This window comes from Vombatus ursinus, unplaced genomic scaffold, assembly GCF_900497805.2.
Source record: "Vombatus ursinus unplaced genomic scaffold, bare-nosed wombat genome assembly UNPS02001419.1, whole genome shotgun sequence".
Classification (NCBI taxonomy): domain Eukaryota; kingdom Metazoa; phylum Chordata; class Mammalia; order Diprotodontia; family Vombatidae; genus Vombatus; species Vombatus ursinus.
In genome coordinates, this window is record NW_020941197.1 from 18,945,092 (window position 1) to 18,971,638 (window position 26,547).

Consider the following 26,547-nt stretch of genomic DNA (forward strand, 5'->3'; position numbering starts at 1 on the left):
TCCATCCATCCATTCCTTAAATATGCATTAAGAGTCTACTAAGTATAAGGAAGGAGGCAGTACAGACTAGTAGATAGCACTGGACCTGCAGTCAGGAAGTCCTGGGTTCAAATATTGTCTCTGTGTGACTTCTATCTTCCCCTACCATGAAATTCCTCCCTTCTTCCTCCTTCCCTTCCTTCCTTCTTTTTTCCTTCTTCCTTCTTCCCTCTTTTCTTCTCTTTTTCTCTCTCAATTAATTTTCTTTTATTATTAATTTAACAATCACCAAACACAAACATTTCAATAGACAAAGAACAGGAAAAAGGACTCTATGAACTTTTATTACAGTTTTCTTTAATAGTCAAGCAACTTCATACAATTTATCTACTAAGCCATAGATAGATTATATTCTAATCTGGGGAAGATAGTTTCCACACCTGATGCTCCTCACACTGATAAAATCAAAGATCCTTTGAGTGAGTAATGAAGCGATTGTAAAACATTATACTTAGACCTGGAAAAGCTAAAAAAATGCAAATAAGATAGATCACTGGAAATCTGTAGCAGCCAGGTTATCATGTTTCTAAATTAAAACAAAGAACATGGTTCTGTGCTCTTGAGCATTTCTATATTCATATTCATTTAATTTTCTCTTCCAATTAAAGAAGAAGGCGGCTTTTCAGGTTTTATGGCCATGGCCAGGGTTGAAATGTGAATTAAATTAGAGATGTGTCAATGCCAACCCTTTTGATTATAATTCAGATGGCTATAGAACTACCAAAGTCACTTTATTGTTCATTCCTGCTTTAACATCTGCTGTAATAAATTTGGATCAGATGCCAGATACCCAAATGAGTGCCGAGTATAGAATTTAAGTTTAAAAAAAAAAAAGAACCCAAACTTTGACTGTTGTTAAAAAAAGGCTTTCTGATTCACCAAGGACCTCTCTCTTACAGCATATAAGAGATGGATTCAGCATCTTTCCCCATTCTCAGGTTTCTTCTAAACTCCAAAATAATGAATGGCTTTCTGGCATTTGCAGAGAAATTTTTTTTTGCTTAAAATATTAAATATCCACACTAGCTATTTTTTTTACATAAAATCACTTAGGTAATTTAAGCAAAGAAAAAGTTAAGAGGGACTAACATTTAGTCTTTGTGTTTAAGTCCATTTTTTAGTCCTTTAATTTCATTTAAAAATTCTTTTATTAAAAGGGCTTGTTCTGTGAAGTTTGGATTCAGTCAAAGGGCCACACTTGAGGACCTAGAAGGCCAGATGTGGCCTCCAGGCCACAGATTCCCAATCCCTGTACTGAATGGTCTTTAACCGAATCAAAGGGGCTTGTGTCACTTATAAAGAAGAACTTACCTACTTTCCAGACTGTTTTGTTTCTCCGTAAAAGGTTTCTGAGATTGTGACTCAATAAATATGATAATATATGTACGCATAACTTTGGGCATTGATCAAGGGAATTTCCTGATTAGGCTGATGTCTTTACAGAGTAGAGAGTCTTTGAGACTTCTTGGATATCTCTGGAATATATGAACATCTCCCTTGGGACCTCCTGAATGATGAGTTTCATTGATGGGGCCTTCTTCCATGATTTACTAGAGTAAATCTGGCTGGTATGTGCCTCTGTGTGTGTGTGTGTGTGTGTGTGTGTGTACACGCACTGTCCCTTATACTGGCCTAAAAAAGAGAATCAACAGACTGAATTTGGAGGAACCAGATTTCTTCTCCTTTCAGAGAGATCCTGAGAATATGATGGGTCATGATGGGAGAAGGGTCTGATCCTTCATGCTTGTCTGAATCTTTCCTGCTCTAGGTTTAAACATGCCCATTTCCTTCCATCAATCTACATATCGTATGGATTCAAAGCTCTTCACCATTCTAGTTGCCCTCCCCTTGTCACTCTCTGTGTTATCAATATCTGTCTCAAACCTTGGTGCCCTTAACTGAACAAAATATTACAGATGATTTGTGATGTTGACAGAGTACAGGAGGACTATCACCCGCCTATTCCTGGAAGTTATGCTTCTCTTGAAGCGGCTCAAGATAAAATTAGCTTTCTTTTTTGGACACATCTCATTGCTGATTCATTTTGAGATTGTAGTCTAGTAGGGCTACAAGATCTTTTACAGAACAAACACTATCCATGCTTGCTTGCTCTTATACTTAGGGAGATTTTTTTTTTTTGTACTCAAGTGAAAGACTTTACATTTATCCCTGTTATATTCCATGTTACTAGATTTAGCCCCATGCTCCATCCTCTCAAGAGTCTTTTGGATCTTGACTCTAACCTCTTAACTAATGTGGTGACTATCCCTTTCAGTTTTATGTTATCTGCAAATATGATGATCATACCGTCTATGTATTTATCCAAGTCATTGATTAAAAAGTGTTAAACCTCACATGACCAATCATAGACGCCTCGTGCACTCCACTTGAGAGTTCCTACTACTTTGATATTAATAACTACTTTTTTAGTGTGGCCTTCTCCCCAAGTCCATCTGAACACATAGAGGCAGCTGTGTAGTACAGTGAATAGAATGCTGGGCCTGGAGTCAGAAGACCTCAGTTCAAATCTAACCTCAGACACTCACTACCTGTGTCACCCTGGGTGAGTAATTTAATCTTTGTTTGCTTTAGTCTCACTAACTGTATAATGGGGGTAATGACAACATTTACCTCCCAGGGTTATTGTGAAGATCAATTGAGATAATATTTGTAAAGTATATGGCATATGATAAGTACTTTTTCCTTCCTTCCCTTATCTTCTGATCCTTATCTCTCCATAAGACTAGTGAGTGTAAGGTACTTTATTTAAAGCTTTTTTCTTTTTTTTTTTCTAAACCCAAATATGACCACAGAGTCCCTGTCCTGTATCAGTTTAATAATCCTGTCACAAAAGGATACGAGGTCAGTCTGGCATATATTATTCTTGATAAAGCCATATTGGTTCTTCTTAATTGCCACTTTCTTTTTTAGATATTCAGCTACTATCTTTTTTAAATGATGTTCTAGAGTTTTTCCAGGAATCAAAGTCAAGCTTACTGGCCTATAGTTGACAGATTGCTTCCTCTTCACTTTTTTGAAAATAAGGGCAATGTTTGCCCTTCTCCAATTTTGTGTTAACTCTCCTGTTTTCCATGATGCTTCAGATATCACTGACTGCCAAAAATATTTGTAGCATGATAGGTTTTTATATCTACTTGTATAAATTTTAAATTTAATAATTTTCTTGAGCACAAATATACATTCATGCTTTTTTTTTTGAATACTACCCGGTCTAGCAAATAATTCCATACACCATGGGTTCCTCTTGGAACCACTATTGTGAGGTTTAAGTGTTACATTATCCCTTTGTCATTCAATTTTTGGTTAGACAAGAAGCAGCTATTTCCCTTCATGTTTCATATTTAGGCACAGCTGGGCCAGCCTCCCTTATGGTTATCTGTCATTGGACTGGGGCTGGCTTTTATAGCAATTATTTTCTTAGTTCATCTTCTGGAAGGAAGGAAGGAAAGAAGAATAGAGGAAAAGAGGGAAGGAAAGAAAGAAGGAGGAAAGGAAGAAAGGAAAGAGGAAGGAAGGAGAGAAGGACTGCTGAAATATTTTCCCATTTCTCCAAACCATTAATAATTTCATCACTTATTTCTCTTTTTTTACTTTTTTCTTTTTTAATTAATTTATTTTAATTTATGAACAATCACTTCCATAAGTTTTTGAGTTTTAAATTTTTCTCCCCCTTCCTCCCTACCGCCTTCCACAAGACGGTGTGCAATCTAATATAGGCTTTACATATACATTCCTATTAAACATATTTTCACATCAGTGATGTTCTAAGTAAGAATTAGAACTAATAGGAGGAACCACTAGAAAGAGGAAACAAAACACAACAGAAGAAAAAAATAGCAAATAATATGCTTTGATCTGCATTCATACTCCATAGTTCTTTCTTTTGATGTGGATAGCATTTTCCATCATGAGGCTTTTGAAGATGTCTTAGATGCTTGTATTGCTGAGGGGGTTAAGTCCATCAAAGTTAGCCATCACTCAATGTGACTGTTACTGTGTACAACGTTCTCCTGGTTCTGCTCACTTCACTCAGCATCAAACTATACAAGTCTTTCCAGGTTTATCTGAAGTCTGCCTGTTCATCATTTCTTATAGCACAATAGTATTCTGTTACATTCATATATCACATTCACAATTATGATTATTATCTGTGTCTTTCTCTCTATCCTTTTCTCCCCCCTGTTTATGCTTTTCTTTCTCTTTTCTCTTTTTTCCTCCTAATGTTTTGCTTTTGACCACCGCCTTCCTCAATCCCACCTCCCTCCTATTAGCCCCCTCCTTTTTCTTTCCCCTTTTCCCTCCTACTGTCTATAGGGCATGTTAGATTTCTATGCCTAACTGATTATGTTATTCCCTTGTTGAGCCAAATCTGATGAAAGTAAGGTTCAAACAATGCTCATCTCCCTCCCTTCTTTCCCTCTGCTGGAATAGGTTTTTGTGCCTTTTCCTATGATGTAATTTACCCTTATCTGTCTCCTCCTTTCCTTTTCTCTCAGTACATTTTCTTAGATCAGATTAATTCACTTACTTAGATCCATTTAACCCACTTAATTAGATTTTTTTCACCATTACATCAAAGTCAATTTATACCCACCCCCTTTATGTATACCCCTTTAACATGTTGTAATAACAATACAGTTTTCAAGAGTTACAAGTGTCATCTTCCCTTGTAGGGATGTAAACAGTTTGCCCTTATTAATAACATATTGTTTCTTTCTGTCCCGTTTACCTTTTATGTCTCTCTTGAGTTTTGTATTTAAAGATCAAATTTTCTGTTGAGCTCTGGTCTTTTTATCAGGAAGGTATGGAAGTCCCCTATTTTGCTGAATATCCATCTCCTCCCCAAAAGATCATGCTCATTTTTGCTGGGTAGTTGATCTTTGGTTGTAATCTAAGCTCCTTTGCCTTATGGAATATCATATTCCATGCCCTATGGTCTTTTAATGTAGAAGCAGCAAGGTCCTGTGTAATCCTGACTGTGGTTCCATGATATTTAAATTGTTTTTTTCTGGTTGCTTGCAGTATTTTCTCTTTGACCTGGTAATTTTGGAATTTGGCTACTATGTTCCTTGGTGTTTTCAATTTGGGATCTCTTTCATAAGGTGATTGGTGGATTCTTTCTACGGCTATTTTACCCTCTGGTTCTAGGACCTCAGGGCAGTTTTCCTTTATGATTTCCTGAAAGATACTATCCAGGCTATTTTTTTCATCGTGATTTTCAGGTAGACCAATAATTTTTAAATTATCTCTCCTGGATCTATTTTCCAGGTCAGTTGTTTTGCCAGTGAGGTATTTATGTTTTCTTCTATTTTTTCATTCTTTTGTTTTTGTTTGACTGATTCTTGCTCTCTTATAGAGTCATTAGCTTCCATTTGCTTAATTCTAATTTTTAACAAATTGTTTTCTTCTATTAGATTTCATCCCTCCTTCCTCATTTGGCCAACTGTATTTTTTGGGACTTGTTTTCTTCAGTGTACTTTTTTTCCAGTTGGCTAATTGTATTTTTTAAGGACTTGTTTTCTACAGTTAATTTTTGTCCTCCCTTTTCCAAGCTATTGACTCTCTCTTGCATACCTCTCATTTCTTTTCCCATTTTTTCTTCTACCTCTCTCATTTGACTTTTAAAATCCTTCTTGAGATCTTCTAAGAAGGCTTTTTGGGCTTCAGACCAGTTCATATTCCCTTTCGAGGTTCCAGATGTAGGTTTGTTGACAATGTTGTCCTCTTCAGAATTTCTGCCTTGATCTTCACTCTTCCTATAATAAGAGTCTATTGTACGTTTCTTTTTGCTCATGGTGTTTGCTTATTTTCTGGCCTTTAAAGAGATTGAGCTCTCCTGCTGGGGAGCAGAGGGCATTGACCCAAGCTTCTTGTGTTGGGAGCCTAGGGCCTGGTCACTGGCTTTGTGTGCTGGGGCCTCCAATGTTGGCAGTTGGAGGCTATAGGATTCTGGCAGCTTACCTGGTGTTGGGCTGGAATCAGCAACACTGGAACGCTAGGGGTAGGATAGGGTAGTGTGGCTCCTGGAGATTTCCTGCTTACCCAGGCCTTTCCTTCTTTTTGCTTTCTTCGGTTCCTTTCAGATGGATGTTGTAGGTGGGGCCCCTTGGAGCGCTGTTTCCCTTAGTTTTGCTGAGGCACTGGGAGAGCCGGTTGCTATAGAATGCCAAGGCACCTGGTAGTTTTCTGAGCTGGTTTCCACCAGTTCCTCCACCATCAGTAAGGCACTCGGGGGCCCAGGTGTTGGTGTTTGCCTGCTCCACCACCTGGCCTTCAGGATCTCTTCCTGGTATGCTGAGGTGGGGCTTTCACTAGCTTGCTGGGATGCCTCCCTTTTTGTACTGCTCCCCTTCCCCCAAAGTAAGAGGGGCCTTTCCAGTTAATTCCTCAAACTACCTGCGCTACTGGTCTGCTGCACCCCATCTTTCTTCTGGTTCAGCTGTTCCTGGGTTTTTCCTGGGGTGATATTTTCTGGGCTTTCAGGGCTTAATAGGGGAGGGTAAGAGAGACTCACCTCTTACTCCGCCATCTTGGCTCCCAGAAGTGGAAGCCTCATCACTTATTTCTACCTACTATGTGCCAGGTACTGTTGTAGGTGATGCACAAATATCTCATTTAATCTTCACAGCAACTTTAAGAGGTTGATGTCATTATTATATTCATTTTACAGATGAGGAAACTGAGGCAGACAGAGATAAATTGATTGGCTTATGATCTACATCTAGTAAGTGTCTGAAGCTTAATTGGAACTTATGTTTTTTCGACTCCAAACCCAGTGCTTTACTCACTGTGTGATCTAGCTGCCTCTAAGCATCTTTACTCAGTATCTCCCCCAAATCTTCAGTTTCTTGGCATTTGTAACATAAATTTTAGGATTTTTTTAAAAAATTGTTTTTATAAACCCTTTCTTTAAGAACCTGCACCCTAGTAAGTAGATATCTAGGTTTGATCACAGTGGTTCAAATCTTGATTCTGCTATGTATCACCTGAATAACTTTGGACAAGTTACTGAAATACTCTGGAACTCAGTTTCTTCATCTATAAACTGAGAATATTAGATCATGTCTGGCCCTATAAGCCTTTGATACATAAAATGAGGAAACTAGGTAAGTAATGTGTGATGTCCCTTCTAAATCTATATCTAAGTTCCTGTGACTTTTCTTTCTACTCTGAAACCTGGCTGGCCTTTCTGACTGTCCCTTGGCTCCTCTTCAAGTCTCCTTGCCCAGTCATAACCCTGGATATCCTTCCCCACAAACCCTGGAAATTCAGTTCTGGTATTTGATTAAATAAGAAAGAAAGCCAAGAATGTAAAAGATGAAAAAATCAGTATTAGGATTCTTGGGTTTCAGTAACTGTGACAAATATAGAATACTATCACAGATCTGTACGATTAGGAACACCTCTTGGTTTTATATGCTGATTTCAGTTTTGCACACCTCATATTTTAGACTGTAATCAAATATATTTTATACAATGATTTATTTTTCCATTGGATAATTTCTCTTTTAATTCTAGACACATTACTTTTTTTTATGCAAAAAACTTCAAAAAGTTATGTAACCTAAATTTTCTATTGGTCCTTATTTCTTAAAACTTATTGGCTTAAAAACTGACTTTTCTCCCTCCTCTAAGTCCTGCCTGGGTCTTCTTCCTCTCCCCTTCTCTTCCATTCTTTACTGTCTCAGTTTACTAATCCCTGACAACTATAGCATCAAGTTACCTCACCTACATAGTAGAGGATGAAACAATCCAATGAAAATAATTTAGATATTTTACTTCTGCCCAATATACTTTGGGTAGGGAGACACTGTTTTTGAATACTGTTTCAATAGTTCCAGTAGCACATGGCAAGAGCCTTACCTATGTTGTGACAATAAGAATGGGAAGGAAGAGCCATCATGAAAGACAAGGCTTTCTGGTATGGAACAGATGTTGAATGCCTAAAGGGTAATACTAGGGTTCTGAACCTGAGTGGCTAGAACAATTAGTAAGCTCCATTGATCAGGGATGATGAATAATATTGAGGTGGAAGTAATAGACAAGAGTTGGGGACCTGGGACTGAAATTGAGTTATAGGTGTAGATTTGAGAGTCATCTGAACAAAGGCAATAATTTAAATTATGAGAATAGATGACAAACATCTCTTTAGGACAGAGGGTGGATAATGAATAGGAGAGAACAAAACATTGAGATATCAATGTAATCTAATCTAATCCTATATAATTCAATTCTACAAAGGATATAGGAGAAAGAATTAAAGCCAATGAAGGAGAAAGAGAAGAAAAGGCTTGAGACATAAAATATGATGACAGAAGTCAAGGGAGGAGGAGAGTGTTTCAATAATGAAGGGAAAAGCACCAAATGCCATGGAGGTATCAAGGAGAATGAAGACTAATAAGTGTGTGATGGAGCCTGGTGTCCTGGCTTAAAGTTCCATGGTACTTCCAGTTGATAAAGATACTTCAGATATTTAGATTAGGTCTTTATACTTAGAGAGTAATTCTCAAGACCTCAACGGACTTATTTCCTTGAATAGGAAAAGTGAGTAGCTCAGGATTTCTCCCCTTTGGCAGCTAGCTGTCAAATTTCCTCTCTGCCTGCTGAAGAACAAGAACAAGAAAAACATTCATCAATGCATTATTTAAAAAATGAATCAGTAAACTCTTACTCATGTGAGTAGAAACCATATGACCTAACTCACAGATGTCCACTCACCCACCAGAACTTTTCTCTAACTCTCCAACTCTGCCTGCCTTGCCTTTTACACATGGCCCCTGGAGAACACAGCTGTGCACAGTGAATGAAAACTGAAGGAAGAAGGCTGATTTACAAACCCCAGTCATTTGGGTAATAAGACATCATGGTACTTTCATTTGCTGTCTGTTTTATGCCCCATCATCTGCTTTAGTTTAGCTTGTATTTCAAAATACAAGGGACTGAAAGTAGATTTTGATTTCCAGACCTTCTGTGGGTAGGGTGACCAGATTGTTTTAAGTATGGGAGACTGACCTTGAAAATTATGCTGGCCTAGGGAAAAGCATTTCTTGGGATGAGAAAAAATTGTTGATTTTACAGCAAAAATTTTAATATAATATGCACTCCATGCTTCAGGACTGTCTTGTAGGAGAAATTCCTCTATAATGAAGTCTTTTTGGCACTTCAGTAATTAGATTTCCATTGATGGCATCCAATAAACACTGTTTTTCTGAAGACTGTCCTGTAGAGTTTAGGGCTATAGTAAACCTCTACTGTATTTATTTAAGAAGATATAGTGAAAGAACCATTCCCAGATAGACAATGGGTGAAAAGGATATGAACAGGCAATTTTCAAAGGAAGAAATTCAAGCTGTCAATAATCATATGGAAAAATGCTCTAAATTACTAATAATTAGAAAACTGTAAATTAAAGTAATCCTGAGGTTCTACTTCACACCCATCAGAATGGCAAAGATGACTATGTTGAAGGGGCTGGGGCAAAACAGGTCCACTAGTAGATGTACTATTGATAGAGCTTCAAATTAATCCAATCATTCTGGAAAGCAATATAGAACTATGCCTAGAAAGTTACCAAACTTTAATCCTTTGACTCATCTATGCCATTGCTAGTGAAAAAAAAGAAAAGAAAAAAAAGAAAGGAAAAACAAAGAGATTTTACATTATAACTTTATTATATCTTTAAAAAGAAAAGCAAGTTGTATGTAATAGATTTGCAGTTTCATGTACAATCATCTTTTTTATTATACTATGTTATGGAATTGCTTGTTTTATTCTATAAATTAAGAATAAATTTAAAAACATCAAAACAATAATAAAGGAAATCAAAGAACAAAATAATTTATATATACAAAAATATTTATAGCAGCTATTGTCATGGTAGACAGCAATTGGCAACTAAGAAACTGTGGCAAAAAATGCAATAGAATATTACTGTATAATAAGAAAGTATGAAATGGACAATTTCAGAGGAATCAGAAAAAAACCTTTATGAACTGATACAGAGTGAAATGAGCAGAACCAGGAGAATAATTTGTATAATGATAACATTAGAGAGAAAAATAACTTTGAAAGATTATAGAAAACAGATCACTGTAAAGAAAAATCGTGACCTCCTCACTGAGAAAGTGACTTGCCCAGGGTCACACAGCTATTAAGTATCTGAGGTCAGATTTCAGAGTACCTGGATATTATCTTTAGAGAAGAAAGCACAATCAACTGGAGATCAAGACACAGGACTAAGACCCAAACCCTCCCCGATCCCTGACTTTTAATTTTGTTGGGAAAACAAACTCATAGATGAAACAACTGAAGAATAAAAGAAGCCACTATATAATCAACATATCTTGGAACACATGTGCTGATCTACATTGGCAGAGGGAGTTTCCTCACTGAGTTCCCTGTATCAATGAAATCTCAGGTCTATTTGCCTCACTTCCCCACATGTAATCAATACAGATACTGATTATTATAAGAATTCAAAGCCAGGTGAGATCATTGTAGGGCAGAACAGTTATTGAGGGTTAGGATGTGAAGCGGACTTTAACAGAGGCAGTATGGTAGAGCAGAGAGAATGCTGGCTGGCTGTGGAGTCAGAGAAACTAGGTTCAAATCCCTCTGATCCTTATAATCTCATTTAACGTCCCTGCGCCTTGGTTTTCTCATCTGTAAAATGAAGAGATTAGACTAGACTGTTTCTAAGGCACCCCAGCTACAGATCTATGAGCACAGAATTTGGAGACGTGAAAACATTCCAGGTCGGGGTTTCATCTTGAGCAAAGACAAAGACAAGAGTGAATACATCCTATTTGGAGAACAGTGAGGAAATTGCTTTGGCTGAGTAAAATTTGTTTTGTGGGCAAATTGCATGACTGAATTATGGAATAACTTCCTAAGGCAAAATCCCAGTCGCCGTCACTACCCATTGCACCATTGTTTCTCAAACTTTGCTTCCAGGAACTCTGAAATGTCCTTTCTATATATATTTTAATGAATCTTATCTTTTTTGTTAATAGGTATTGAAATAATAATTTTAGAGCATTTTACTGCAAAGATTTTTTTCCCAAGGTTTCATTTAAACAAGAATTTGTGGGAAAGTCTGAGAGCCAGTGCCTCCCTGTAAGCTATCTCTCAGGGTGACAAGTTTGTCTCTGATTTTGTAGGCAGGGGGCATCACTGAAGTTTTGTGAAATAGGTGTTACATGATGAAAATGCTTTTTAAGAAGATGAATCAGGTGGTGGTGTGCAGGATGAGTTATAGCAGGGAAGCAGTGCAGGTGGGAAACTAATTGGGAAAGAGTGATAGAATCAGAAAACTGGGATTCCAGCCTCAACTCTGTTGTTGACCTTGAGTGAATTATTTAACCACTTCAGGTTTCAGTTTTCTTACCCAGAATCCTGAGCATTGTATTGGGCAATCTTCAAGGTCCCTTCCAGCTCTGATATTCTTTTTGTGTCTGAGACTGTGCACTGAACTTGGGAAGAGGTGATGAAAATCCAGATGATGGAGGCACTAAGAAAGGACAAGCCCTGTCTATAATATTTGCATTCTATCACTGACAACTGGCCTTTTGGGTTCTCTCTGTCTCTCTCTTTCTGTCTCTATGTCTCTATCTCTGTCTCAGTCTCTCTTTCTCTTGCTCTCTGTATCTCTCCTTCTCTTTCTCTATCTCTGTATCTCTGTCTTTCTCTTTTTCTATCTCTCCTCTGTCTCTGTCTCTGTCTCTCTCCTTCTCTCTGTCTCTCTCTTTCCTGGCCTCCAGCAGCAACTTAATCCCAAAGAAGACAAGTATTCAGGCTGCCTCCCTCACATTGCTTAGCTCGCCGCAACTGGAATTTTTTACTTTATAACTCATGCCTGCCAGCTAACAAACCTCAGAGATTCCTTTTAATGCAATTGTACCAAGGAACAGTGGAATATTCTTCCCAGAGCAAGATTTTTCCTGGGCTGATCATCAGGTATAGAAAAATTCATTTGAATTCAAACAGTTCTCCTGCATGGGTAATTCACTGTGCACATTTCTAATTAAAGGACTGTGGATTAACGTTCACTTTGATAAACTGACCGTGACACTTTTGTATGTGTCAGAGATTGATTTATCTCTATTTTATGAGTTTTACACATGAAACTCCTTTGAAGGTTGGTGGCAAATTTCTGGCATTAGGAAATTATGCTGCCGTAAATTTTTACTCAGAACAAAAATAATTACTGGAAATTTTGGGATGCTATAACCATGCCATTTTTACCTCTTCTGAATATCATGAAACAGAAGAAGGAGGTGGGTGTTTTCCATAGTAGAATCATGCCAAAGTGAGATTCAACAAACCCTGCTGGCTTCCTAGGTGTCTATGTATTTTTTTTTTTTTCCATCTGTGATGTTTAACTAATGCTTCTAATGCTATCAGTGGTGGCAACCTTGCCAGTGTCTGGAACCTGAAGAAATGTAATTTTGGAAGTGCTTTTTACTAAAACAGATCATTTCCTGTATGGAAAAATATAATCAAGTGTGTGTGTGTGTGTGTGTGTGTGTGTGTGTGTGTGATGTTACTTGTACTTGTTTTGTCCGGTGTTTCCTGACTCTTTTTGCAAAGACTGTATTCATGGTATGTAAGTGTGAGTCATTCATGTAGTCTTATAAGACTTTGGCTTCTCTTATTTTTTTGCTCCTGAATCATATCTTGCCTTGCTTTTTTTCCCGTTGTTTCTTTCCCCTTTGCATTAAAGACACTGGATTTAAAAGTACATTCTGAATTAATTTAGAGGGTCATATCGAATACACTGTAGAAGGTGTCTGCCTGCTTATCCTCTGCAACATAAGGTTCAGTTAAACAAGATTTCTCCAAAGATACAAGAGATAACTTTGTCCATTGGTCCTATTACCTCCTGATCCTGGACAGGGTGCTTCCCTTAAAACGGTCTAATACTATATTAGTTTTTTTTGACTGCTGTATCACGCTGTTGACTCCTACTGAGCATGTGGTCTACTAAAAAACCCTGATCTTTTCAGATGAAGCATTGTCTGGCAATGCCTGCCCAATCTTGTGCATATGAAATTGATACAGGACAGGAAGCTGGCATTTCTGGGTGGCTGTAATACAAGAAGGCAGTAGCATGAGGGTGCACAATAGATTGGAGAGACAGAATCTTGAAGGAGTAGGGGAATCAAATTTACTTACTAATCAGTCTTGCCTAAGGTCTACCCTCTATGACTAGTGGCACTGTGTTCTCTATAAAGCAAGAAAAACAGACACCGTTCTTGCTTTTTGGGAATTTGTCAAGAATATAGCCAGGAAATGTAGTTGCCTTGACTATTCCTTAAATATTTCAATTTGAGCTATTATTTCTTCTGAATCACTGGGTCATGCCACGAGCAAGAGTGTGTGGGGTTGGGAGAGGTAGGGTAAAAAATAGTTCTAAATGAGTGAAACAAACAAACAAAAAAAATCCTCTTTCCTGGTGTGTGTGTCTTGACAAAAACAGCTGGAGAACTGTTTTGTCTGTTTACGTCCCTTGTGTGCAAGTGATGCATGAAGACACTAAAACAAGCAACATTTTTCAGCTGTGAGCTGAGCTGTCTCAGGCTCGGTCAAGTGTTAGAAAACTTTGGAGATGTTGACAGCATGCACTGAAGCTGGATGTTTATGAGGTGTTAATCTGAATGCAAAATGAGCTGAAATGTATATGACTGCCTGATGGAGTCAGAGACAGCCTTGCTGGGGTTTGCTTTCTTAAGCTGTGCTCTAAAATTTGCAGCCTCTCAGCTAGGCCACTATTAAAGTGACAAACTCTTGTTTTTTTGTTTTTTTTTTAAAGAATAACGGATTTTTCCCCCCCTAGTTACATTTAGGTTCAAGGATTGGTCCAGCCTACAACTGTCCATTCAGGTTGAATTTTAATGAAACATTATGGTCTACACTTGTGTCTCATTACTCTTAGCCTATAATCCAATTCCAGCACTTTTGGGAAGAGTGGTAAGTTGAGATGACTTGTGGATCAATACGCAAGCTTTCTAATACTTCCTTTAGAATAAGTGTTCCTCAGTATTCACAGAAAATCTGACCTTTATGAAGTAGAAAATCTATCAGGGCAAGTTGTCATAAATCACAGTAACTCCAATATCAACACCTCACCATGGCATGAATTGGCCTTGAGTTCTCTGCTGTCTTCCCAAAAATTTGGGAGTAATGGGAGAACCTCAGGAAATAAGGAAAGACCTATGGGACAGCAAAGTCACGTAGGGCTATCCTACCTTTGATCCATAAAGGTCCTTTTAGATTTAGTATTCTTCTCCCCTGGTCTACACTCTTTTCTGAATTATGCAAACTTGGACACATTCCAGCCAACCATGTCTTGGGCTTGTGAAGGTCCTGATCAGTTAATTTAGACATGCATGCACACTCTTGGAGGGCAGAGATTGTCTTACTTATGCATTTGTATTACAAGAACCTGGATTGTAGGAGGCACTTAAATGCTTGTTGACTCATTGATTGATATGCCCTCAGAGCAAAGCTCTGAAAGATTCTATGATTCTAGAAAGACTTTGACTGTGATCCTGCTGACAATGGCTGTTTTCTGAGGAGGAGCCTGTCTAAGTGTTATCACTGCTCTGATATGATGCAATCCATGAAACAAAGGAAAATACAAAATATCACTCAGTCCTGTGTGGCTCCCATCTGTATCTGCAGTGACAGTGGCAGAGTGGGGGGAGAGGGAAGATGGCAAAAGTTATCTTAAATGCACATTCTTTTAAGAAACTCTATTATTAATTTAAATGTTAATTAACTGGTCATTAATTCTTAGTGCTCTAAATATGAAATCTTTGTTAGGGTAGCTAGGTGGTACTGTGGTGAGAATGCTGGACTTGGAGTCACTAAGATGTGAGTTCAGATCTTAGTACCGATACTTATTACCTGTGTGACCCTGAGTCATGTACTTAACCACTCTCAGTCCTAGTTTCCTCATTTGCAAAATGATGATATTAAAAGTGTCTACCTCAGATGGCTTCAAATAATCCTGTGATATGAGATAATATATGTAAATTATTTTATTTTTAAATTTTATTTTATTTTTATATTAATTTTTAAGTATTTTACGAAACCAAAGGCGTATTATAGATAGTAGTTATTATTGCCCAATGATCAATGAGACATTCATTGGGGGTTATCAAGGACAGTTTGAATGGTCACTTTTTGGAGATGTGGTTTAAAGGATTCTTTTTTTTCCCTAGTATGGGCTGGGTTAAATAGGTGCTGAGGTCTCTTTTAACTGAAATTCTCTGTAATTATGTAATTTACTGAAAGGAATGGAGAATATGGGACTCCACATGGCTTATTGCTTATGTGAAAAAGTGTGACAGTGGAAAGAACATTTGGGCTTTGAGTCAGAAGGTTCACTTTAATTCTTCTAAGCTTTGTGACCATGAGCAAATCACTTAAAATTTTTGTGCCTCATTTTTCTCATCTGTGAAATTGGGATAATAACATCACAAGGTTGTTTGGAGGGTCAAATGAGGGAGCATATGCATGAAAAACATTCTGAAAACCTTACCATGCAATAACAAAATAACAGCAATTATGATAGTGATGACTTACAGTAATTGATGTCATTTTCTTGCTCAAGAATTTTCAGTGACTTCATACTCTAGGTGTTTAATATGTTCGTTGATATACTGGTTGAATAAAAATAAATCTCCTCAACTTAGCATTTAAGTTCTGGCTTTAGTCTATTTTCAAGACTTATTTTGTTCCACTTCACATTTTGTTTCAAGCAAAGTAGACAATTTGCTGTTTCCCCGACTTGGCCTTTCATTTCCCACTTTCGTGCCTTTGCTTAGACTGGTCCTTATGCCTTAGCTATTGTCACCTCTGCTTCTTAGAATGTTTCAAATTTCCTCTTGGTTTAACTCAGGCACCACCACCTATGGGGAATTTTTAAAGATTCTTGCATTCTCAGATTATATCATATTTCTCATTTGTATTCATGTCTTATCTTCTAGTAGAAGGGAAACTTCTTAAGAGCTGGGACAGTGTGTGTGTGTGTGTGTGTGTGTGTGTGTGTGTGTGTGTGTGTGTGTGTGTGATTTTGTTTTTGTTTTTTTGGCTTTTGTGTATTCAGTGTCTAGAATAGTACCTTGGAACAATGATGGCACCTAATAAGTACTTGTTGAATTGATTTGAATTGAATTCTTTGGAGCTGAAGGGTAAGGAGGTGGGAAGGGTTCCCTCTTCCAATCACTCACTGGTCAGCATAAGCATTCATGATTTTTTTAAATTTTTGAAATTTTCCTACTTAGTTTCAATACCATAGATGCCCTGGAAGTTAGAAGCTAGTAGAGCCCAGAGCAGTAATTTTTGGCAGAATGCTGGTGGAAAGTACAAATCATTTAGGAAAATAAATGATAAATGAGCTATTTTAATAGTAGAGGATTGGGGTTCAAGTCATTGTTCTTTTTTTCTTTTTCTATGATTTGTGGGGACTGGAAGGACAAGTTGATCTCTCAGATGACTGTCTCTCTTGTATCAACACAGTCATTTTTCAATATTACAAATGTCTTGTTAAGTTGATGAGTAGAGTTTAGTTTTCCATTTTTGTCCTTATACAGGTTGTTCCCCAAGTCTTAAGTGTATTCCCTCTCTCTTTCCCTCTGCCTATATTATATTATATATTATTACCTGGCAATTTACCTCCTAGTGATAAGTATTGGTCAACTATTACCAATAGACTGATGGGTACAAGAACCCTGGGAGTGGCAGCACCCCCCAGACCAACGATCCTGCTTCTAGGCCAGTACTCATAAGTATCACCCTGGGCATCAACTCTTGTGGAGAAGAGGCTAGCCTATCCCCACCAACTGTCAATCAACTGCCACCCACAGGGCAGGTGAGCCAGACTAACCAAAGTAACAAAGGCTCTTGAGAAAGAGACAGGGGCCAGGAAGGTCATTCCAGCACTAGCACCTTAACCCTCTTCTTCCCTCGGACCCCAACGGAAATAGCCCAGGACCCTGAACTGAAGAGCCTTGAGAAGAGCAATGTTTCCATCTTGTCCTCAGCCATCATTCTGGGAAGCAAGTAGCCTGGGACCTATACCTTCAGGTGTCACAGGCATAGGAACTGAACATCAGGGAAAGAAAGTTCCTGCAACCAAAATCTTTAGCACTGTCAAATTGTTCAATACCAGAAACTGATATGATTTTATCAGTGGAAATGACACTAAAAAAGAAGTATTGACATCTGTTTTGCCACTGTGCCCTAAGAACCATGGGACCTCTTCATCTGACTTGGAGGTAAACCCTTCCATATGTCTTGTCTCCCCCTTAAAATGTGAGATTCTTGAAAGCAAGGCCTATCTTATTTTCCTATTTGTATATCCAGCTCTGAGCTTAGTGCTCTATACATAGTGCGAACTTAATAAATACTTTCCATTCATTCATTCATTTCTGCATCTTAGATTCCTTAAAGGCTCATCTCAAATAATGTTTCTTACAAGAAGTCTTTCTTGATTCCCCTAGTTGTTAGAACTTTCTCTCTCAAGTTGGTCTTGTATATGCTAAACTGTTTACATGCTATAGCCTCCAGAAGAAAGAAACCCCTTGCATGTAGGGACTTAATTTTTTTTTCTTATTTCCAGCATGTAGTACAGTGCCTTATCCATAATAAGTATTTAATATACCTCATCTGGCAGTAATTCAGGTTAGATCTTCTCCCCTGTTCCGTAATAAATTCAAAATGGTACATGACAATAATATTAAAGATCATGCAAAAATGAGAAGAGAAGCAGATATCTACACACACATATACATATAAATACACACACACACACACACACACACATATACAGACAAACATTTCTACCTTTCCCAGCTATAGGTGGGAGATGTATTCTTAACCAGAGAGAAAAGTAATTACAAAAGATAAAATAGGTAATTTTAGTCATCTGAAATTGAAAATCTTCTGTAAAAACAAAATTAATGCATCTAGGTTTAAAGGGTAGTGGTAGAATGGGGAGGAGGGGAAATCTGTGTCATATAATCTTGGATAAGGGTTTCATATCCAAAACATACGATAACTCAAAAACTGTCCAAGACTGAAAGCCATTCCCCTTTGTTCCCAATTCTTGTTCGTACTTCGTCTAAGTGGTCAATGGATATAAACAAACAATTGTCTAAAGAACAACCATATGAAAAGTTTCTCCAAATCACTCTAATAAGAGGAATGCACCTTAAAATTACCCACACCCAACAAATTGGCAAAGATGACAAAAGGTGGGAATAGCTAGTGTTCTTTGAGGTTTAATATTTTTGTTAAATTCATTAAAATCAATCCCATAATTTAAATGAAGGACTTCTCAGCCAAAGTTTCAGATAAAGCCTCCTTACTCTCTGTCATTTGTAAAATTAATAGTTCTCTGTGGGTGATGTAGTTGCTGGTTGTTCAGGAGCTACCAGGGAAGTATTTAAGATTATAGTATCTTAGACCTAGAGTTGGAAGGGACCTGAGTGGCCTGCCAGTCCAATCCCCTCATTTTACAAATGAAGAAACTGAGGCCTAGGGAAGCCAAGGGACACATCCAAGTACACCCAAGTCGTAAGCATCAGAGAGAGGATTTAAATACAGGTTAATAGTAAATGTTCTTGCCCTTGCATCACACAGCTTTCCCCTCTGGGTTCACCAAATTCCTTAATGGAACAAAACTCTGTTGTTTTTATCCAAGCACACCTCCTCTCAAGTTGCTTTAAATTCTGCAAAAAAAAAAAAAAGTGCCAATGGTCACAAATAGAATTGAGGACTCATGGACTTTGCAGCTCTGGCAATAAACCTTGGTAACCCAACAGCTGCACATATTTTATGAATGGTTTCTTGGAAATAGGCTATATGAAGATGTCAATCTACAGATGAGCTCAGTTTCAAGCAGCTATTCTAAGCATTCCTTGGTGATTCAGCAAATGGGTCATTTTTGGAACCAAGTTTTCATGAAGTGTCTCTTGCCTCAGAGTAGCCACCTGCAAGCCCCTCCCTTCCTCACCCAAGACAGAAGAAAAATGAAGCAAGACAATGTTATTCTGGCACACAGGCTTTGTGAAAAGTTTCAGCATTATTTTATGATTATATAATCTCCTCAAAAATGCACATCTGGAGGAGGAATTAGAGGAAATAATTAAGAAAAAAACTAAGGTTCTGTCCCCATGGGATCTTTGTCCATATAGAATCAGAGGATTTTAGTGCAGAAAGAGACCTTAGACATTATACAATCATGGAATTTCAGTATTTGAAAGGTCCTTAGAATTCCATTTTTTGCATTGTAAAACATATAAAACTTACAAAAGGAGTCTTTGTAAATATGGAGAGTAGCAGATGAAAGCCAGAAGACTCCCAAGGATGTGGTAATGATGGAGAACTCCCACCATATTTTTGTAACTCTTCCTCATTCAAAAATCTCATGTCTGGAAGCTGAAAAAGAAGAAGCCAAACAGAAGAACACAGATCATCTTCAGTCTTATATTAGCTATTCTTTAGGAAAACCTCTTGAAAAACTAAATCATTTCTTTGAGGGTGTTTAAAGTTCAAGCGGCACAAGATATAAGAGAAAAAGAAGTAAGACACCAATTCTCATTTAATAAATAAGAACTTTGTAAAGTTATCAAACAATATTCTGGAAAGGAAGTGAAGAAAGGACTAGATAATCTCTACAAAAAAAGTTGATAAGCACCTTTGTGAAGAAGGTAAATGTAAATGTAAATGAAATTGAATTCTAAAGAGGTCAAGTAATTTGTTCAAGGTCATGTAGCTAGTGTGGTTCAGACTTGGGCCTAGAACTCAATGTCTCCCTGTTCCCTGGTTACACAAATTTTTATTTTTCCCCCTTTAAATAAGGCCATAACCTGAAGGAACTCTGGGCCATAGAGATTAATATGGGCCAGAAGAATATGAAAAGAGTAAGTGGTTTGTTATCAGATTCATCAAAGGGCAGCAAAAGATCTAAGGCATTTCTTGGATAAAGGTCAATTATTCTAGGTAGTACAATGAATAGAAAGCGGGACCTGGAGTCAAGAAGATCTGAGCTCAACTCCAGATTCAGGCACTTAATGGCTGTGTGATCCTAGACAAGTCACCTAGCCTCTGTTTACTTCAGTATACCCATCAAAGTTGTGAGGATAACATGAAATCATCTTTGTAATGTCCTTTGCAAACCTTAAAGGTGTAAATACAAGTGTTAGCTCTTGTTCTTTAAAGAGGACGTTTCCTGATTTGAATGGGGAAAAATAACTGTGGCAAAAGAAAACGGGGACCAGAACAAAAGCCCCAGAAGTAGAACTGCAAAGGATCTGGGACAAATGGGGTGACAGGAAGGAGGTGGGTTCAACAAGGGAAGGGCACATGTTTTTGAGTCATCAAAGCCAAAAAGTCATGTCCAAGGAATGGCTTTGTTGTATAGTAGAAAGTGTACTGGATGAGGAATGCATAACCTCACATCAAACCCCTTTTCTGCTACTTAGTCCTGACGTGAAAAATTTCTAGGCCTCAATTTTAGACCAGGTAAGTTTCTGGACTTTAATTTTTCTTATCTGTCAAATGAGGGGGGTGGCCTAAATAGACTTTTAACTAAGAAAAAGTGGCCAGGGCTTTTCCCAAGAGCACTGAAATGTATCGGGTCACTGATAGAATTTTCATTAATCCAGTAGCATCAAAACTATTGGATCTGGTGCCTAGTCAGCAAGAGTTAGTTAAAATAAGCTACCAACATACTCAAGTGAGAGCTTCCCTGGCCCAGTTCCACTTATTATCCCTGTCTCACCTTGGGGTATCTTGTGGTTTCTCTCAAACCATCCCTTCACCAATTGTATAGAAGGTGGATTTCATGCTGCATGTCTGTGTGCATTTTGGACTCCTTGTTCTGGGTATAAGAATTATTCCTTGTGTCTCTGGGACTAAATGTACATGAGAGTCCTTTCAGCTCCAGAACATTTGGCTGTATCCTTGGATCATAGAGTTTAAATACTGGAAAGAAACTCAGGACTTGAGAGGATAACGATTCATCCAGATCTCTCAGCTAGTGCTTCAGAAATAAATTCACGAAGAGAAGTCACGTCTCTGGATTGCATCTTTGGTTTTCTTTCCGTTGTTTTTCAGTTATGTCCAATACTTTGTGACCCCATTTGGGATTTCCTTGGTGGAGATACTAGAGTGGTTTGTTGTTTCCTTCTCCAGCTCATTTTACAGATGAGGAAATGGAGGCAAACAGGGTTAAATGACTTGTCCAGGGTCACAAAGCTAGTAACTGTGAAGTTGGATTTGAAATCAGGTCTTCCTGGCTCCAGGCTTGGCTCTCTATCCACTGCGCCACCCAGCTGCCCTTATGATATCATCACACATTTTATAAACAAAACAATGGCCAAGCCATCCCACTTCCTTCTGATTTTGCACTGAAACCTGAAGCCAGTAGAAAAAGAGACAATGCTGGAACCATACAATGTGGACAGAGTTCCAAAACATCTCTTTTTTTATTTTTCCCCATCCCTGAAAAAATACGGAACCAAAGTCAGCAGCCCTGCCCATAGGATCCATCAACTTTTACTGAATAAAGCTTTTAATTGGGAAATAATGAGTACTGGTTCTGTTTGTCATTTTGAACATTTTGCACTTCATGTACCCAGAGCAAAAAAAATCTTGTTGAAAGTAACAATTTGATTTAATAAACTTTAATCAAATGTCTGGCCTAATGTAAAGCATTACTCTATGACTCAAAGAAGAAACAAGGATGAGTATACTTTATCCTTGTCCTTATATAAAATAAATATAATGCAAAACAGATAATAAAAGCAAACAAAAGGCAGTGGGGATCATATTGAAAAGAGTCCTGGACTAGAGTTCAAATTCTTGCTACTTTATTTAAGATATAAAATCTGCACCTCTCTACAGTTCTAAGTTGCAGAGGGGGTACCAGTCTGAAATGGTAGAAGAAGTTCTTCTCCAGGATCTTACTTATACTAAAGAAATCATAGAGCTAGTTAAAAAAACAAATGAACAACAACCACAAAAATGACTATATTTTTATAGCACATTCAGGTTTGGAAAACACTTTATACCCATGATTTTGGTTGGGACCCAAAATAACCCTATAGTTAATACTACAGTTAATATGGTCTCCATTTTAAAAGGACTTCTGGGAGCTAAGATGGCGGAGTAATCAGTAAATCACCATATCTCTCCCATATTCACCTCCAAACAGCCATAAAAAAGCATCCCAAAACAAATCCTGGAACAGCAGAACCAGCAAAAAAATGGGGGTGAAACAATATTTTCTCCCAAGAAATTTGGAAGATGGGAAAGAAAGGTCTGTCTTACTCAGGTAATAGGGGAGTGCAGTCCAGGATAAGGGAGCATTTCTAGCAAGCCAGCAACAAACCCAACCTCAGCAAACCAATGGGAGATCCTGAGCCCCAGTGTGGTGGAGCAGGCAAATACCAACACCAGGAATACCACCCCCACCCCAACCCCTGCCATGTGCCTCAGCATAGCCAGGGAAACCCAGAGCTTCCAGCTCAGAGAACTACCAAATGTTTCAGTGTAGCCCCAGGCAAACAGGTAGATGCCAACCACATGGGTACCTAAGCAAACAGGCAGCCACTAGCTAGCAGGCCAGCCACACGCTTCAACATAGCCTCAGGCAAACAAGCTGCCTCCAGTGACCATATATCCATGTGCTTCAGTGTAGTCTTGGGAAAATGCAGAAATACTCCACGGGTCTCATGAAGCACATGCCAGACACCACCACTAGGACCCCAGCTCGGCACCAGGTAAACTGCCAGATCCCTGTGGCCTCCAGCAGCGCCAGGCCTCAGCACACCCTCAGCATAGCACCAAACAGGAGGGTCCCCCATGGGCCTCAGGGCAACATCAACCATAGTACCAATAACTTGGAAAACGAAAACAACTTCCTGTTTGTCCTCTCTCTCCTTTCAACCTTTCCTACCTGATAGTTCTGAAATTTAGCTATAATGTTCCTTGGTGTTTTTATTTATTGGTAGATTCTTTCAATCCGAGTTTGCTCTCTGGTTCTAGGACATCAGGACAGTTTTCCTTGATAATTTCTTGAAAGATGCCCTCCAGGTCATTCTTTTGATTATGGCTTCAGTTAGTCCAATGATTCTGATATTGTCTCTCCTGGATCTATTTTCCAGGTCCATTGTTTTTCCTATGAAGTATTTTACATTTTATTCCATTTTTTTCATTCTTTTGAATTTGTTTGCTTGATTCATGATGTCTCATAGAGTAATTAGCTTCTACTTGTCGAATTCTAACTTTTAATGTGTTGTTTTCCATTTTTGTACTTTTGTACTTTTTGTACTTTTGTACTCTGTAGCTTTTGTACTTTTCCATTTGGCCAACTGTACTCTTTCAAGAGTTGTTTTCTTCAGTGGATTTTTGTATCTCCTTTTCCATTTGGTCTTTTTTACTTTTTAAGCAGTTTTCAAAGCTGTTGAGTCTTTTTTTTATAATTCTTTTGCATCACTTTCATTTCTTTTCTTTTACCTCTCTTATATGATTTTTGAGCTCTTCTATAAGTTCTTTCCGGGCTTGAGACTACTTCCAATTTTTCTTGGGGGTTTTGTCCATAGCTGTTTCGATATCGTCCTCTTCTGAGTTTGTGTGTTGGTCTTCCCTGTCACCAGAATAACGTTCTATAGTCAGATTCTTTTTTTTTTTTCCCCATCTTTTTTTGGCCTTTTTCCTTTCTTTTGAATTTGAGCTCTGCTCGCAGGGTGGAAGGGGCACTGTCTCAGGCTCCTTGTTCCAGGGACTGTAGGCCCTGGCTGTTTACCTGGTGCTGTGCTGATATTGCCCTGAAGCCCACATCAGACCCTCATGTCTGGTGCTATGTTGAGGGGATGAGGCGGAGGATGGCTCACTCTACTGGAAGTCATAGAGATCTGGTAGCTTACCTGGTGCTGAGCTGGAGTCCTAGTGGTGGTGTCTGGCATGTGCCAAGGCCAGGTGGGTGTTTTTTTTTGCATTTCTCCAGGGCTATATGGAAGCATGTGGATGTGTGGCTGCTGTAGGCTTCCTGTTTGCCCTGGCTGTGCTGAAGTATGAAGAGGTTGGGCTGCCAGAAGACGCCCATCTGCCCTGAGCAGTGCTGAAGCATGTGGAGGTCTGGTCACTGGAGGTCACCTGCCCACCTGGGGCTGGACTGAAGCATGAAGACACCTGGCCACCAAAAGATGCTCACCCACTCAGAGCTACGCTGAAGCACGTGGTTGTTCTGAGTGTTGGAGTCTGAGGGTTCTCCTGTCTGGGCTAAGGCATGTAGGGGTTCGTGGTGTTATCATTTGCCTGCTCCACAGCACAGGGGCTCAGGATCTCTCACTGCTTTGCTGAGGTGGGGCTTACTGGGACACTTCTTTTCCTGGAATGCACTCCCATTTTATCCAAGTGAGACAGACCTTTCTGGCCAATTCTCCAAGTCTCTGGAGCGAAAGGATTGCTCCACCCTGTCTGGTGAAGCTGGCTCTGTTGTACCAGGATTTGTTCTAGGGTGCTATCTTATGGTTGTTTGGAGGGGAATATAGAAGAGCTACAGCAATTTACTGCTTACTCTACTGCCTTGGCCCCAAACTCTTAAGATAAGCTCTAAATCACTTTTGATTAGAGAAATGCAAATTAAAACAACTCTGAGGTACTACCTCATACCTATCAGATTGGCTAATTTGACAAAAAAAGGAACATGATAAATGTTGGAGAGGATGTAGGAAAGTTGGGACACTAATACATTGTTGGTAGAATTGTGAACTGATCTAACTTTTCTGGAAAGCAATTTGGAACTATGCCTAAAGGGCAACCAAAGTGTCAATACTCTTTGATCCAGCAATGCTGTTACTTGATTTGTGTCCCAAAGAAATCATAGAAAAGGGAAAAGGACCTACATGTGCAAAAATATTTATAGCAGCCCTTTATGTGCTGGCACAATATTGGAAATTGAGGTGATGCCCATCAATTGGAGAATGGCTGAATGAGTTGTGGTGTATGAATAATGGAATACTATTGTGCAATAAGAAATGATGAACAGGCACATTTCAGAATACAAACTGATGCAAAGTGAAATGAGCAGAATCAGGAAAACACTGTACACAGTATCAGCAATATTATATGATGATCAATTATGAATGATTCAGCTCTTCTCAGCAATACAATGATCCAAGACAAATACAAAGGACTCATAAAGAAAAATGCTATCCATGTCCAAATAAAGAACCGATGGACTCAGAATGCAGATCAAAGAAGACTTTTTTCACTTTGTTTTTTTTTTTTGTGATTTTCCCTTTTGATCTGTTTCTTCTTTCATAATTGTAACTGATATGGAAATGTTTTTCATGATAGCGCATGCTTAACCTATATTAATTTGCCTAGTATTTTATAAAGGGGGGAGGGGATGGAAGGAGGGGAAACATCTGGAACTCAAAATTTTGTTAAAATAAATGCTAAAAAATTGTCTTCACATATAATTGAGGGAAAAAGAAAATGCTATTAAAAAGAAAACAAATACGATCTCAATTTTACTGATGAGGAAATTGAGTTGCAGAGGGATTAACTGAATTGTCCATGGTCCTATAGTTAGGATGTACCAGAGCTGGGGATTGTCTGTAAATCTTCTGGATTCTAAATTCATCACTCTTTTCACTATTCTATCCTGGATCTCTTTTTTTGACGTATCAGGGAGATGATACACAAACAAGACACTTGGCTTTCTTGAGGTCTGATTATCTCCTCCATGAAATATGCATCAACTTTACCATTTACCACATAGGATTGTTATGGAGAAAGTACTTTATAAAACTTAAAACACTATTGAAATGTGAGTTGCAGTTGTTCGCTTAAGAAGCTCAGTAACACTTATCCTATCTTACCTGTCCTGATATTTTCCCATTACTCTTTACTTGTATTTATAATTCTTTGTTTTTTTTTCCTGTTTATTGGATCACACATCTACAGTAGAGCTAGAAGAGTCCTCAGATATCATATAATCCATTCCTTCTAGTTTACCTAATTAGAAAACAGAGGTAAGGAGAGGTGATTTGTTCATAATAATTAGAAAGTAAATAGCTAGAATTCAAACTCAGGTCCCATGACTTCAAATTTAGTTTTCTTTCCATTGCATCAAGCTGCCTTTCACAGACAGATGAAATTCTTGTGGTTGATATAGTTTGACTTCACTTTAGACAAAGGAGTCAATCTATTCTCAGTTTACTGAATAATAAAGTCAGCATGTAAATAGAAATGGATGCCTTGGGGTTCAAATCACAGATGTATTAAAAGTGTCAGTGATGTTCTAAAAGCTTCAGAAAATTCATTTTGATGAATAGCCCAGTTAACCCAAATGGAACCAGAGTGTAAGGAACAATGGATCATCTATTAATTCTGAGACAACTGATAAACTAGAAGCAGTTGTAGAGGGAAGAGTAAAGGAATAATAATATCAGCCCAGCTAAATAT